Source organism: Portunus trituberculatus, chromosome 6 (genome assembly GCF_017591435.1).
Source record: "Portunus trituberculatus isolate SZX2019 chromosome 6, ASM1759143v1, whole genome shotgun sequence".
NCBI lineage: Eukaryota > Metazoa > Arthropoda > Malacostraca > Decapoda > Portunidae > Portunus > Portunus trituberculatus.
In genome coordinates this window covers 3,679,881-3,696,388 of record NC_059260.1, presented here as the reverse complement: position 1 = coordinate 3,696,388, position 16,508 = coordinate 3,679,881, and the positions used below count along the sequence as shown (strand labels likewise).

General features: G+C 40.2%; 1 long non-coding RNA gene across 1 annotated transcript in view; it reads left to right on the top strand.

Moving 5' to 3' along the window:
- Positions 1-16,508, top strand: part of LOC123517355 — a 35,457-nt gene that overhangs the window by 10,292 nt on the left and 8,657 nt on the right. The window lies entirely within an intron of this gene.

The window sequence follows — 16,508 nt, the reverse complement described above, 5'->3', positions numbered from 1 at the left end:
TACTACTACTACTGTTACTACTACTACTACTACTACTACTACTACTACTACTACTACTACTACTACTACTACTACTACTACTACTACTACTACTACCACCACTACCGTTACTACTGCTACTACTACTGCTATCAAATACGTTTAAATGTATACATACAAGTTTACATATACAACTATCTTATCATGTGAACTGGTCTAACACACACACACACACACACACACACACACACACACACACACACACACACTGGAAGTACTGGCAATGTTAATCAAGTGTTTCTTCTTCGCCTTGTCGCAACTCAGTTAATTTGTGAAAGTAACACTGCACTTCATTTGGCAAAGCGTGTGCGTGTGTGTGTGTGCGTGTGCGTGGGTACATGTGCGCGTGTGTTGTTATTCGCACTATTTGAACATTTTCGCGTATAAATAATCGTGCATGGTATTTTTGAAACGTTTTTGCTCTTTCCTCTTTTTTCAGTTTTTTTTTTTTGTTTCACTTTAGTTTTGTTGGGGAGTTTTACATCTTGCACTCTCTCTCTCTCTCTCTCTCTCTCTCTCTCTCTCTCTCTCTCTCATTAGGAGTTAAAAGCACCGGAAATGTGTTTTTTTCTCTTTTTCCATACCTATCCATAAGTTTTCCCACACACACACACACACACACACACACACACACACACACACACACACACACACACACACACACACACACACACACACACACACACACACAGACACACACACAGACACACACACACACACACACACACACACACACACACACACAAGGCAGAATAGTCGTAATAATCTTTCCTTTTAGAGTCTACCAATGTTTGCTGGTCGGTGCACGAGAGAGAGAGAGAGAGAGAGAGAGAGAGGAGAATGAATAGCGGAGGACGAGATGGCTGCACTGTACTGTAAATGCTCCCGTACATCTCGTAAAGACCAGAACTGAGGGGCGATTATTACTCGTGGTGGTGGTGGTGGTGGTGGTTTGGGAGAGAGAGAGAGAGAGAGAGAGAGAGAGAGAGAGAGAGAGAGAGAGAGGAGGGAAATGTGTAAGAATTGTATATATATTCAGAGGCAAAGATAGATAAATAGATAGAAGGGAAGATAAGACGTGGTGGTGGTGGTGGTGGTGGTGGTGGTGTATTTTGGTGCGTGCAGAGAGGGAAAAGGAAGGAAGGAAGAAAGGGAGGTAGAGAAGCTTACATATTGAGAGATAAGCTGATAGATAACACATCCAAACAGACCGAAATGTAAATATAGATAGATAAGTAGACAAATAAATCACTTTTCAATTATCTTTTCATTAATTTTTTCCTTTCTCAGCCACAAAGCGAGAACGTCAATCCATTCACGGGTTCACTACTTCCTCTGATCCCTAAGAATAAAGAAAATGGAAAATATTTAAGCCTCTCCTTTGTCTTACTTTATTTTCTGTCACGGGAAGTCTAGAGTCACGAGAGGGGCGACTGTGGTAATACATGAAAGAAAACGTGATGCGGATACATTGATTTTATGGTCGACTTAAGCAAACTAATTCTTTACTTTAATATTCATTCCTTAATCCCTCCAGTACCATGACGCGTTTTCATATTCTCTCTAGTTACTGTTTGTTGATTTTACACAGCTTCGGAAACTCACGTGAACGATTAAAATGTGAAGAATCTGGCCATTATTCTTCTGACCTCCATAGAGCCTTCCTTATGCAAATAAAATCGCCATATTACACCAAAAAATCAGGGTAAAAATAAGCCCCAGGATTTTTTGTAGGATTAGACCATTTTATTGACATTAGGAAGGGTCTATGGAGGTGAGAAGTTTAATGGCAAGAGTCTTCACTATTTTTGTCCCCTACATAAGTTTCTGAACAGTAAGCAGAATGAATATGGAAATGCGTCATGGTGCTGAAGGGGTTAAGTTTAAGGGCATGGGAAAAAAAAGTGTTGATAAATGAAATTAGTGAAAGAAAAACGTGAATAACAACAGGAACAAAAGATAAGAGAAGATAACACGAAGGACAGCAATGAAAATGAACTAACATATCGAAGAAATGAATTAATAAAACGAACCTATTGAAAAAAAAAAAAAGGACGAAAAATAAGACACACGAACGAACTTGATTAAAATGCGGATAAAAACCAAAATCACGAGCAACGAAAAGAAAATGAGAGTAAAAAGAATAACAACGGAACCACAAAATAATTAATAATCTAGACAAAGAAAAAGAAAAATGGAAAAATGTGGCAAGATAAAATGATACAATAGAACCCTCCCTCCTCCTCCTCCTCCTCCTCCTCCTCCTCCTCACTTCCTGGGCGCTCCTCTCATCCATCTCCCCTCTCTTTGATGTGTGTTAGGTGTAATCTCGGTCAGTCAGTCACGCTTGCCTCACTCCCTCACTCTTCCCTCACTCCCCCACTCTTCCCCTCATCATGGATATTTTTAGGAGAGAGAGAGAGAGAGAGAGAGAGAGAGAGAGAGGGGGGGGGTAGAGGAATAGAGAAAAAAAGGTAAAGAAAGGAGCAAAAAGGAAGAGAGACAAAAAAGTAAACAGATTATATTTTCAGAGAGAGAGAGAGAGAGAGAGAGAGAGAGAGAGAGAGAGAGAGAGAGAGAGGGGTAGAAGAATAGAGAAAAAGGTAAAGAAAGGAGCAAAAGGAAGAGAGAGAGACAAAAAAGTAAACAGATTATATTTTCAGAGAGAGAGAGAGAGAGAGAGAGAGAGAGAGAGAGAGAGAGAGAGAGAGAGAGTAATCCCTTCACGAAATGAGATTAATTTGGGATGTTTTTACCTTTTTCTTTGGTCGTGTGGGTTTTGAAAGCATTTTGATTCACATTTGTCTGTTCTGTGAGTAAGATTAGGTGAAGTTAGGTTAGGTTAGGTTAGGTTAGGTTAGGTTAAGGTTAGGTTGGTTGGGTTAGGTTAGGTTAGGTTAAGGTTAGGTTGGTTGGGTTAGGTTAGGTTAGATCACGTTAGGCTGGATTAGGTTAAAATAGAGCCACGTTAAGTCAGGTTATGTTACGTCCTGTTAGGTTAAGTTAAGTTAGGTTAGGTTAGGTTAGGTTAGGTTAGGTTAGGTTGGTTAGGTTAAGTTAGGTTAGGTTAGGTTAGGTTAAGGTTAGGTTGGTTAGGTTAGGTTAAGGTTAGGTTGGTTGGGTTAGGTTAGGTTAGGTTAAGGTTAGGTTGGTTAGGTTAGGTTAGGTTAGGTTAAGGTTAGGTTGGTTGGGTTAGGTTAGGTTAGGTTAAGTTTGGTTAGATTAGGTTAGGTTAGGTGAGGTTAGGTGAGGTTAGGTTAGGTTAGGTTAAGGTTAGGTTGGTTGGGTTTTTGGTCAGGTTAGGTTAGGTCAGGTTAGGTTAGGTTAGGTGAGGTTAGGTTAGGTTAGGTTAGGTTAGGTTAGGTTAAGTTTGGTTAGGTTAGGTTTAGTTAGCTTAGGTTAGGTTAGGTTAGGTTAGGTTAGGTTAGGTTAGGTTAGGTTAAGTTTGGTTAGGTTAGGTTTAGTTAGCTTAGGTTAGGTTACATATCCTTTGTTGTTAAAAAGTTCAAAATTGCATTGGGAAGATGATATGAGAACTCCATCGTTGATAAAATCGTGTTAACGCAGCAACACCTTTCATTTCTCTTAACATTTCCAGGAACAGTGTATAAGTCTCTCTCTCTCTCTCTCTCTCTCTCTCTCTCTCTCTCTCTCTCTCTCTCTCTCTCTCTCTCTCTCTGTAGATAGCTGTTCTTAGTAGCCTTGCAGGGATAAAAATATTCTTCATTGTGTTTTCGTTTTTTGTTTCTTTTAAGCCAACAGAATCCAAACACTTCAATCCTGTTCTTTATTTTCTCTTCTGTTACTTTTTTTTTCCCACTTTTGCCTCTGTGTACGAGGAACTAAGAGAGAGAGAGAGAGAGAGAGAGAGAGAGAGAGAGAGAGAGAGAGAGAAAATAACCTATCATGTTTTAAGCTTTCTTTCTGTACTAAGGTGAAATGAAAAAGGGTTTAAAGGTTAGAAATGATAAAAAAAAAATTAAATAAACTAACAAATGAATAAGATAGATGAAATACCAACCTAATATTTGTGGTATGGATGAAGTAAAAAAAAAAATATAGAAAATAAAGAAAACGAGAATAAAAACCGCTGATCAAATTAAAGAAGTGCCCCCAAAAAATTTAAAAGAAAACGGAATTCCTTGACCACTTCGGGGAATCTTGCTTTAATATCTACGAGAGGAGAGCAATTGAAGTGTAGAGATACCACCCCCCTTCCTCCCTCCTCTCTCTCTCTCTCTCTCTCTCTCTCTCTCTCTTGGCCAGCCTGGAGGTGTCCTTGAGGAGCGATATATGACGCCACTCTCTCCCTTCCTCTCACTTCCTCTCCCTTTATTAACTTTTGGCTTCGTCTCGCGAGGGTCACTTTCTTTTTTCAACTGTCCCTCTTGTGGTGGTGGTGGTGGGTGACTGACTGACTGACTGACTAACTGACTGACCGACCCTCACTCTTGCATTAATTAGTTTATTTATTCATTGTCTAATGAGTGACTGACTGGCTGATTGACTGACTGAATCCCTCACTCTTGCATTAATTTCTTTGAGTGACTGACTGGCTGACTGACTGACTGACTGACTGACTGACTGACTGGCTGGCTGGCTGGCTGGCTGGCTGGCTAACTGATTGAATCCCTCACTCATGCATTAGTTTAGTGAGTGAGTGACTGACTGACTGACTGACTGACTGACTGACTGACTGACTGACTGACTGACTGACTGACTGACTGACTGACTGACTGACTGACTGAACCAATGAAAATAACTACATTTCTCTAGGAAAAAAAAAAAACAAGTTATATCAAAATATCTGAGAGTAAAGTTAAGCAAAAAAATCTGAACCGCACAATAAACTAATCTCAAATAAAACAAAAATATTTCACACTTAAAAGAAAAGAAATGAAAAAAAAGGAAGTAAATCTGGTCGTTTTTCTTTGTCACTGGGAAGGAAAAGAAAAGAGAAATAAGAAAACGAAAAGACAAATAAAAAAAAAACTGCAATAAAAGTAGAAAAATGCCCGCAATCTGTAACCCAGAGAGCAAGAGAGAGAGAGAGAGAGAGACGAGCGAGTCTAAAAGAAGGAACCAAAACTTATTCCTAAAAACTCGCTGTATCTTTCGCAAACTTGTCCCGACGATGCTGAACTGTCGCCGTTAAAACTTAGTAAGGGCGTGGGATCGTGAATTAGGGTGAGAGATGGGGTGTGGGCGGGCGGGTAAGGGTGGGAGGAGTGCGTGGGTGGGAGGAGAAGGGGCGGGAATCTTGGAAAAAGGGTAAGAGAACAAAGAAAGAATTTACGCGTATAGTGAAGAAGATAGACGACTTGAGAGGGTTTGGAGACATGGCTGGTTATCTGTTAGGGTGTACTAGGGTGTAGAGAGGTGTATGGTGCATCTGGGTATATGGTGTATTTCGCAGCGTTACGTGTACATGGATTAATGTTTATGGGAGGGTGTAAAAAAGTGTAGAGTATACGAGAAGGGTGGAAAAAAATGTGTATTATTGCATTTGGGTGTAGGACGGTATGTGTGTTTCATTCACTGTTTGATCTGCTGCAGTCTCTGACGAGACAGCCAGACGTTACCCTACGGAACGAGCTCAGAGCTCATTATTTCCGATCTTCAGATAGGCCTGAGACCAGGCACACACCACACACCGGAACAACAAGGTCACAACTCCTCGATTTACATCCCGTACCTACTCACTGCTAGGTGAACAGTGAACAGTGAACAGGGGCTACACGTGAAAGGAGACACACTCAAATATCTCCACCCGGCCGGGGAATCGAACCCTGGTCCTCTGGCTTGTGGAGCCAGCGCTCAAACCACTGAGCTACCGGGTGTGTGTGTGTGTGTGTGTGTGTGTGTGTGTGTGTGTGTGTGTGTGTGTGTGGATACCAAAGACTTTAGAAACCATTTTTCACTCTGCTGCTGATAAGACCCACATGTGAAATTGTAGTGAGAGAGAGAGAGAGAGAGAGAGAGAGAGAGAGAGAGAGAGAGAGAGAGAGAGAGAGAGAGAGAGAAAATGGGGGGGAGGTAGAGAGAGACGTATGGCGTTTAATTGGGTACGACTTGCAAAAAATAAATCACCCGTCAATGTAATTTTGCGTACACTTAATCACTGGCTAAATGTTGTGCCGTGGTGTGGTGTGGTGTGGTGGTGGTGGTGTAGTGTAGTGTAGTGTGCGTGTTGAGATAAAGTGTCAACCCCTTCAGTACCAGGACGCGTTTTCTAATTCATTCTGCTTACTATTTGGTGATTTTATACACCTTCAGAAACTTGTGTGCAGATTAGAATAGTGAAGACTCTGGCCATTAATCTTCTGACCTCCATAGACCCTTCCTAATGTCAATAAAATCGTCTAATCGCACCAGAAATTCATGAAAAAAAGTAATGAAGGAATTAAGAGAAGTTAGAAATTAAATGAGTTATTATTGCCAAACCTTGAAATGAAATGGAAAAAGATGTGATGTAGGTGCTGTGTTGTCTACGTAGAAACACACAGAAGTATAAAGTAAGAGAGAAGTTCTGGGAAAATAAGAAGAAACGAATGGAAATAAGACAAAATATAGAAGTGGACAGAAAGACAGATATGATGCAATAGTGGCAAATACAAGCAAATTAGTGCGATCAGACGAAGACAAACAGACAGAAGTAGACAAAGAAGTAAGCAGGTAAATAAAAACAAGTATAAAGTAATATGGACACAAAAAAAGTGGTACAAATGATAAAAAAAAAAAAACAATACGTAATAGAAATAGATGTTTCGATACAGGAAGACAGAAAAAGTACAAAAAGTAATAAAAATAATACAAAACAGTACAAAAATTCTGGAAAATAACAAAACACCCCCCCAAAAAAAAACCGGGAAACAAAACAAGCAATTAAAAAAACATGAAAAAAAACCAGTACATGAACTTACAAATCCCTCAAAATTAGATCATTTGGTAAACTCGCTTCACACTAATGTCTATATAATTGTCACACAACAGACCACGCGGCAGGGATGAAGCTAAATGTATTACCTCCTTGCTTCCTGCCCTATCCTCGCTATCCACGCGCTGCCACCATTTGTGTGTGGAGAGGGTGGCGGAGAAATGGTGTTTTCCGTTATTTTAAGGATGTGTTTTAGGTAGAAATTGCCATGTTTAGGTGTGTTTAGGGATGTTTAAGGATGTTTAAGGTAGAAATGGTGTGTTTAGTGTAGAAATTAGCATGTTTTGATGTGTTTAGGGATGTTTAAGGGTTGAAATGGTGTATTTAGGTAGAAATTGTGATGTTTAGAAATTGGGATGTTTTGGGGTGTTTAGGGATGCTTAAGAGTGTTTAAGGGTAGAAATGGTGTGTTTAATGTAGAAATAGGATTAAGGGATGTTTAAGAATGTTTAAAGTTACAAAGGGTGTGATAAGGGTAGAAATTGGAATGTTTTGAGGTGTTTAGGGATGTTTAAGTTTGTTTAAGGATAGAAATTGGGATGTTTTGGGGTGTTCAGGGTAGAAATTGGCATGTTTTAAGGATAGAAATGTGTGTTTAAGATATAATTTGTGATGTTTTGAGGTGTTTACGGATGTTTAAGGATGTTTAAGAATAGAAATGGTGTGTTTAAGGTAGAAATTGGGATGTTTTGGGATGTTCAGCGATTTTCAGTGTAGATATTGGTAATTTTTGGGGTATCAAAGGGTTGGTTAGGGATGGGAAAGGGATGTTAAGGGATGAAATTAATCGAGTTTTCTTTTCTGGTGTACTTTCTTTTTAATTTGCATGTTTTTCTTACTTGTCTTATCTTGTTTACCTGGTTTTGTTTTGTTTACCTTTCTTGTTTGTCGTCTTTATGTATCGTCCATGTGTGTGTGTGTGCAAAGAAGGATTAATTTTTTTTCGTTTCTGATCTTTTTTTTTTTTACATATTCTTTTAACCTGTCTTATTTTGTTTACTTGGTTTAATTTCACTGAATTTTCTTCTTTTTTGTCCATTTTCTAGTGTTTTTTTACTTCTTTTCCTTTATTTATCAGGTTGTTTCGTCAAATTTTCTTCTGATTATTGATATTCTTTATTTTTGTCATTTCGAGAAGATTCTTTTACTTACTTCCCTTCTCAAATATCCTTCCATTTTTTCTACATTTCTACATAAAAATCACTAAAAACTCAATTATTACACACAGGTAAATATATTAAACCCTTTGACTGACTAGGCACGACTATTTCTATCCACTACTGCACCTATGAATGTAAAGACCAGACGAATAGTAAATAAGGTCTAAATTTCCCTCCTTTGTACTAGACTCTGCTCCGTGAATGCTGATGAGGCCCTTGATTGGTCGGGGAGGCTCACGGGCGCTCCTCTGATTGGCTGGTGATGAGGGCGAGTTGTGATTGGTGCAGGTGCGAGCCAATGGGACGTTGAGAGGGAGTAATGAAATAAAGGTACACAGTTGAAAGGGAATGTTGGTAGTGACGCAAATATAGAAATTGTTGAGGTGAATGGGAGTAAATTATGGTGACGTGTGTGTGTGTGTGTGTGTGTGTGTGTGTAAAGTCTATCCCACCTATCCCACCGCTGCCACCATTCTGTGTAAATTTTACTTTTTTTTTTTTTTTTTTTTGTTATTTGTACAAACACACACACACACACACACACACACACACACACACACACACACACACACACACACACACACACACACACACACACACACACAGAGTCTTAATCAGTATCATGTAAAGCAACACGTGTCACTGAACTGATTGTGAAGGGATGGTGAGAGGGGAGACATACAGACAGACGGACAGAGACATAGACAAACAGACAGGCAGAAAGGTAAATTAGTGAGAGAGAGAGAGAGAGAGAGAGAGAGAGAGAGAGAGAGAGAGAGAGAATTTTGACTCGTATTTAGATTGATTTTATGAATGACAGACAAAGCGAAATAAAAAAGACAAAAAGGTAATAAAGAAAAATAGGCAAAAAGAGAGAAACTAACGACACTTCCCTCTTCCCCTCTTCCTTTTTTCTTCTTCCTCTTCTCTTCCACCTCTCCATCTTTTTCCCATCTTCCCTCTTGTTTTCCTCTTGTCTTCCCCTTCTCTTATCTCCTTACTCTCCCTAGCTTCCATTTCCTCTCTCTCCTCTTCCTTTCTCCTCCTCCTCCTCCTTCCCCTCTTCCCCTTCCTCTTCCCCTCCTCTTCCCCTCCTCTCCCCTCCTCCCCGTAACAGTCCCATTGGCGCCTCGCTGCCGCTCAATCAATATTCACACGCCAATTAATGAAGGAAAATGATCTTTGAAAAATGACCAAAGAGGGGAATAGAACACCGTACTATTAAACGGTGCTTTTTCCCCTCACCTATTTCCCCTCTCCTCGTTTTTCCTCTTTTTTTCCCTACCTCTTTTCCTCTTTACCTCTCCTCTTTTTGTTTGTTTTCCTCTTTTTGTTTGTTTTTCCTTATTTCAATTTTGTTTTCCCTCTCCTCTGTTTTTTCTTTCTTTTCCTGTTTTTTTTCTTTATCGTTTTCTTTGCTTTCCTTGTCAATTTATTCCGTTTCTTTTTTATTTCCTTTTCATTTTCTTCCATATAACCTTTTCTCTCTCTCTCTCTCTCTCTCTCTCTCTCTCTCTCTCTCTCTCTCTCTCTCTCTCTCTCCTACTAATCTTAATCTTCCTTTTCCTCTCCATCTCTTCCTCTCTTCCTCGTCTTCCTCCTCTTCCTCCTCCTCTTTCCTGTTTCCTTAACGAGTTTCCTCCTTTTTTATCTCCTTTCATCTTTATTATCTCCCTTTTCTCCTCTCCATTTCTTCCTTGTTTCCTCCCTCTCTCTCTACCTCTCTCCTTCGTTTACTCCTTTCCCTTTTATCATCTCCATCTCCCTCTCCTCTTTCATCTCCTTTTCTTTCATTCTCCTCTTAGTCCATCATATTCCTCTCCTTTCCTTCCTTCCTTCCTTCCTTCCTCTCTTTCCTCCTTCATCCTTTCTCCTTCCTTCCTTCCCTCCCTTTCATGTTCATTTTTCGCTTTTTCTTCCTTCCTTCCTTCCTTCCTTCCTTCCTTCCTTCCTTCCTTCCTTCCTTCCTTCCTTCCTTCCTTCCTTCCTTCCTTCCTTCCTTCCTTCTTTACTTTTCCCCCAATTTCGCATGCCTTCTTGCTTTCTCTCTCTCTCTCTCTCTCTCTCTCTCTCTCTCTCTCTCTCTCTCTCTCTCTCTCTCTCTCTCTCTCTCTCTCTCTCTCTCTCATTGAAGTCCATTGTTACTATTTTCCCTTCCTCCCATTTTCATTTTCCCATTTTCCTCTTTTTTTCCCCTTTTTTTCCTGCCGTCCATAAACACTATTATTTCTCTATTTTTGAGGGGAAGGGAGAAGGGAGAGAGAGAGAGTGAGTGAGTGAGTGAGAGTGAGGGGAGAGAAAGAAAGTAGACAATTTTTTATATGCCTCGCTCTCCTCCACATTTCTTTTTCCTCCCTCCCCCTCTCTCTCTCTCTCTCCATCTTTCTCTCAACTATATTTTCCCCTCACTCACTCTCTCTCTCTCTCTCTTTCCCTCTCCCCTCACTCCCTTCTCCCCTCAGTCTCCCTAAGTAACGAGCCGCATCCTTTATTATGATGGGAGATATTCTGCATTTATCACCCTTTTTCCCTCTTCCCCTCTTCGTTTTCCCCTCTTTCTTCTTTTTTTCCCTCTTTTTTTCCTTGTCTTGTAGTTTGTATCTCTTGTTATTTTCGTTATTGACTCTCTCTCTCTCTCTCTCTCTCTCTCTCTCTCTCTCTCTCTCTCTCTCTCTCTCTCTCTCTCTCTCTCTCTCTCTGTTTATTCGTCCATTCATTATTCTTGTTTATGCTTTTGTCATCGATTATTGTTCCTTTTCCTTCTTCCTCTCATTTGTTTTGCTTGCTTGCGTCTTCCAATACTCTCTCTCTCTCTCTCTCTCTCTCTCTCTCTCTCTCTCTCTCTCTCTCTCTCTCTCTCTCTCTCTCTCTCTCTCTCTCTCTCTCTCTCTCTCTCTCTCTCTATGCTTTATTGTTTTCATTTCAAGTATTGATTTAGGATATGCGCATTATCTCTCTCTCTCTCTCTCTCTCTCTCTCTCTCTCTCTCTCTCTCTCTCTCTCTCTCTCTCTCTCTCTCTCTCTCTCTCTCTCTCTCTCTCTCTCTCTCTCTCTCTCCGTCTATTTCTCTTATCGTCTTAACATCATCTACATTCCTCTCTCTCCTCTCTCTCTCTCTCTCTCTCTCTCTCTCTCTCTCTCTCTCTCTCTCTCTCTCTCTCTCTCTCTCTCTCTCTCTCTCTCTCATCATGATAAACACATACTCGCGAATAATTATGAAAACTTTCACTATTTTTGAGAGAGAGAGAGAGAGAGAGAGAGAGAGAGAGAGAGAGAGTCGTCCTTCACAAAATAAGATTAATTTGAGTATTTTTTTTCCTTATTTTCTTTTTTTATTTCTTTTTGTTTTTGTCATTTGTTCGTTTGTCTGATTTCTCTTTTTTTTTATGTAACTTGAACTATTAGCTGAAGATTAATCTCTCTCTCTCTCTCTCTCTCTCTCTCTCTCTCTCTCTCTCTCTCTCTCTCTCTCTCTCTCTCTCTCTCTCTCTCTCTCTCTCTCTCTCTCTGTTTTTTCCTCTCATTTCCCCTTTTAGCTTTTTCTCTCCATTCCAAAGAAGATATTAATTTTTTTCTCCTTCCTCCTCCTCCTCCTCCTCCTCCTCCTCTCAAGACAGAAAGAGGGAAACAAGAGAGGGGAAAAAAGAGAGGAACTAGTTTCTTTTTTCTTTTTTCAATTTCCCCTTTCTTGGTTTCCTCTTCTTGTGATTAATCGTGCACAGGTTTCCATTTCTCCGCCACTGAGTCTAAGTTTCCCCTCTCCCTTGTGAGGGGAAAAGAGGGGTAAAAGGAAAAAGAGGGGAAAATGAAAGTTCTTTTTTTTTAGATAAATTTTGTTTTTTTATTTTTAATTGTGTGATTTTTCTTGGTTGTCCTTCAATTCTTTTTTTTTATGTCTCTCTCTCTCTCTCTCTCTCTCTCTCTCTCTCTCTCTCTCTCTCTCTCTCTCTCTCTCTCTCTCTCTCTCTCTCTCTTTTTATTTCTATTTTTTCATACATTTTTTATTTTCCTTCTCTCATCTCTTCTTTTCCTTTTCTTTCTCCTCATTATCTCAAGTTTTCCGCTCTTCTATCTTCGCCTTGGACATTCAGAGATAGTCAGTCTTCCTCCTCCTCCTCCTCCTCCTCTTTCTCCTTCATTATCATTACTTTTGTGTTCTCTTTCTTCTTCTCCTTCATCTTCCATGTCTTTCCCTTGTTTAGAGTATTGCTTTTCCTCCTCCTCCTCCTCCTCCTCCTCCTCCTCCTCCTCCTCCTCCTCCTCCTCCTCGTCTTCCTCGTTCTTTTCTCTTCCTGTTTATCCTTCTTTCTTCTTTCTCATTTCTTGACTTTCCAAATCTCATTATTGCTCTTGTTTTTCTTCTTTTTCTTCTTCTTCTTCTTCTTCTTCTTCGTTCATTCTTTTCCATCTTTTATTTCTTACCTCTATAAGCACCACCATCATCATCATCATCATCTATAAGCCTCTTTTCTCCATCCTCATCATCCTCCTCCTCCTCCTCCTCCTCCTCCTCCTCCTCCTCCTCCTCCTCCTCCTCCTGGATCATCCCGCCTCCAGGTCTTCATCTCCTCGCCTTTCCACCAAACGTTCCTTGATTTGTGGCTCTCTGGCTCGCGGCTCACCTCCACACACGCAATCAAGGGTTCGAATCTCCCTCAGTCCGTAGGCAAACACATTTCCACCCCTAATCCTCGACACACACACACACACACACACACACACACACACACACACACACACACACACACACACAAGGGTACATATACGATAAAGTTTCTCTCTCTCTCTCTCTCTCTCTCTCTCTCTCTCTCTCTCTCTCTCTCTCTCTCTCTCTCTCTCTCTCTCTCTCTCTCTCTTCCTTCCTCCTCTCTTCAGTTTCTTTTCTTCCTTCCTCCTTCTTTTCAGTTTCTTTTTCTTCGTCTTCCTCACTTCTCTTTCCTTCTCCTATTTCTCCTCCGTCTTATTCTCTTTCTCTTCCTCTTCTCCTCCTCCTCCTCCTCCTCCTCCTCCTCCTCCTCCTCTGCCTTATCCTTTCATGCTTCCATTTTTGTCATGCTTTCAATGGAGGAGAAGGAGGAGAAGAAGGAGGAGGAGGAGGAGGAGGAGGAGGAGGAGGAGGAGGAGGAGGAGAAGGAATAGAACATGTAAACAACTTCTACCACTACTACTACTACTACTACTACTACTACTACTACTACTACCACCGCTACCACGACGTTTAGGAATAGATATCAGAAAAAAAGTAACAATCAGTTTTGAAAGGGAGAAGATTAGATGATGATTGGGAGACGAAAAGACTTACTGGGAAGGATAATGATTGAAAAAAGGGGAGAGACTGGGAAGGATAATGATTGAAAAAAGAGAGAGAGAGAGAGAGAGAGAGAGAGAGAGAGAGAGAGAGAGAGAGCCATCTATTTCCCTTTAGCTTCTCACACAAAGGGAGAAGAGAAAATTATTGACAATGTAAGCTGGTTGACAAAGGGAAGGAAGAAGGAGAGAAGGAAGGAAGGAAGGAAGGAAGGGATGAAGACTGAGAGAGAGAGAGAGAGAGAGAGAGAGAGAGAGAGAGAGAGAGAGAGAGAGAGAGAGAGAGAGATGCAAGGAGGCAGAAAGGAAGAGAGAAAGAGAGTTAGGAGGTAAGAGTTCAGAAGTAGTAGTAGTAGGAGGAGGAGGAGGAGGAGGAGGAGGAGGAGGAGGAGGAGGAGGAGGAGGAGGAGGAAGAGTGTGAAATGCTGCCGTCATTCTAGCCAGTAAGGGGAAAAAAGAGGGGAATGAGGCAACGAGACACCCCCAATGGTCCTTATCTCTCCCTTCCATCCTCTCTCTCTCTCTCTCTCTCTCTCTCTCTCTCTCTCTCTCTCTCTCTCTCTCATTTTTGGGAGGAAAAGGTTAAAGAAAAGACGTGGAAAGGAAGAGAAAAGAAGAAGAGGGAAGAGAAAGATGCTGAAAATGAGGGGAAGACGAGAGAAAAAAAGAAAATGAGGAGGGAGATGAGGGGAGTGAGATGATGAGGGGAAAAAGTAAGAGGAACAGAAGAAAGGAAAGAAATAGTGAATGAAAAGGGAAGAAGGTGTGGAAGAGAATAGAGAAGGCGGTAAATGAGATGATGAGGGGAGAGGATGAGGGGAATGAGATGAGGGGAAAAAAGGAAAGGAATAGAAGGAAAGGAAAAATATAGATGAGGGAAAAAGGTCAGACTGTGAAGGAAGGGAAGCAGTGGGTGAGTTGAGAGGATGAGGGAAGGGGTGAGGGGAGAGAATGAGGGGAAAAAACGAAATATGAGTAGGAGGGGAAAAATTAGGTGAGGAAAGGTGAGTTGAAGGAAAGAAATAAGGGGATGAGAGAGGATGAGGGGAAATAAGGAGAGAGGATGAGGGGAAATAAGGAAAGAAGGAAGAAGGAAGGGAGAAAGTAAATAGAGGGAAGGAGTTGGTAGAAGATAGTGAAGAAAGGAAAGAAGGAGATGAGGGGAAACGGTGAGGGGAGAGGGTGAGGGGAAATGAGGGAAATAGGAAGGGAAAATAGTGAATAAAGAGGGAATAGTGATAGAGGATAGTGAAGGAAGGAAAGAAGGGGATGAGGGGAGAGGGTGAGGGGAAATAAGGAGGGAAAAGGGAAGGAAGGGAAAAAAACACAGAAGGAAGATGGGATAGAGGATAATGAAGGAAGGAAAGGAAGGGATGAGGGGAGAGGGTGAGGGGAGAGAGTGAGGGGAGGGGGTGAGGGGAGGGAAAGGCAGCATATCTTAAGTCGTGTTGTCTCTTAGGTTTATCTTAGTGAAGAATAACGTAGGTGTGTTTGTATTGTGTCTAAAATACACGCTTAGGTCTAAAGGAATTGTGATGTAAGCCAAACACTCTCTCTCTCTCTCTCTCTCTCTCTCTCTCTCTCTCTCTCTCTCTCTCTCTCTCTCTCTCTCTCTCTTTCCATCTTATTTTTTTATTTTTTATTTTCTTGGTTTTCCTTGATTTTTTTCCTCGTTTTGCATTTATTTCTCTCTATTCTTTTTTTTCCGTGGTTTGACAGTTTCCCTCCCCTCTCTCTCTCTCTCTCTCTCTCTCTCTCTACAACTCGTCTTCATTTGTTCCCTAATCTTCCATTTTTCTCTCTTATCCTTCCTGTTTTCTTTTTTTCTTTTTTTTTCTTTCTCTTATTGTTCTGTCTATGCCTTTCCTTCACTTTATTCTTGTGTTTTTTTCCTTGTTTCTCTTCTCGTTTATTCTTCTGCAACTAGTTTCTTCTTTATTGCGTTTTCTTTCATTCCTTCCTTCCTTCCTTCCTTTCCATTTTCTTCACTGCCTATCTTGTTTGTAGTATCCTTTCTCTCTCTCTCTCTCTTTTTTTATTCTCGTTCTTCCTCTCTCTTTCTCTCTCTCTCTCTCTCTCTCTCTTTCAATCTTCCAACTTCATTTTCCTTGTCTCGTATTTCTCCTTTGATTTGACCTTTATTCTCTTTTCCTTTTCCTATCTCTCTTTTCCTTTTTCATTTCCTTACCTTCTTTGTAAATTTGTTTCCATTTTCCTTAAATATCTAAAGAAAATGAGTCTAACCTCGTTTTCTATATTACTTGATATTGCGATTTTTACTTCAATTTTTTTCCTTTTCCTTCTCTATTTTCTTTTCCTCTTTTCATTTCCTTCACTTTTTTCAAATTTTTCCCATTTTCTTTAAATATCTAAATAAAATGTCTACCTCGTTTTCTATCTTTTGATTCTATTTTTTTTTTTTCTTTTCCCTATCTCGCTTTTCCTTTTAATCTTTTTTTTAATATTTTCCCATTTTCCTTAAATTCTCTCTTTCTACCTTAATGGATTGTACGAGCTTTTATCATTTTCCTTTTTCTTTTCCTTTTCCTTCTCTATTTTCTTTTCGTCGTTGCATTTCCATGTTTTTCTATTTTTTTCCCATTTTCCTTAAATATCTAAAGAAAATGAGTCTACCCTCGTTTTCTACCTTACTTGATTCCGTTTTCCTTTAATTTCCTCTATGTAATTAAACCAAGTCATTTTTCCCTTGCTTTTTATATCTTCTTTGAATTTATTCCCATTTTCCTTAAATATCTAAAGAAAATAAGAGTCTACCCTTGTTTTCTACCTTACTTGATTCCGTTTTCTCTTAATTTCCTCTATGTAATTAAACCAAGTCATTTTTTTTCCTTTTTTTTTTCTTCGTCTTAATTACCTCAAAAATAATCAAGTTCACCCTCATTTTCACTTTAAGCACCCGAAAAATTAATCCCGTTTTCTCTTGACCCTCTCCCAACCCATTTTCTTTCATTTTTTACCCTCTTTTACCTTCCCTCCTTAATTACCTGCAAAATAATTAAGCTACCCCTTTCCCTAGTGTAGTTTACGTTTTCTATTTCCTCTCT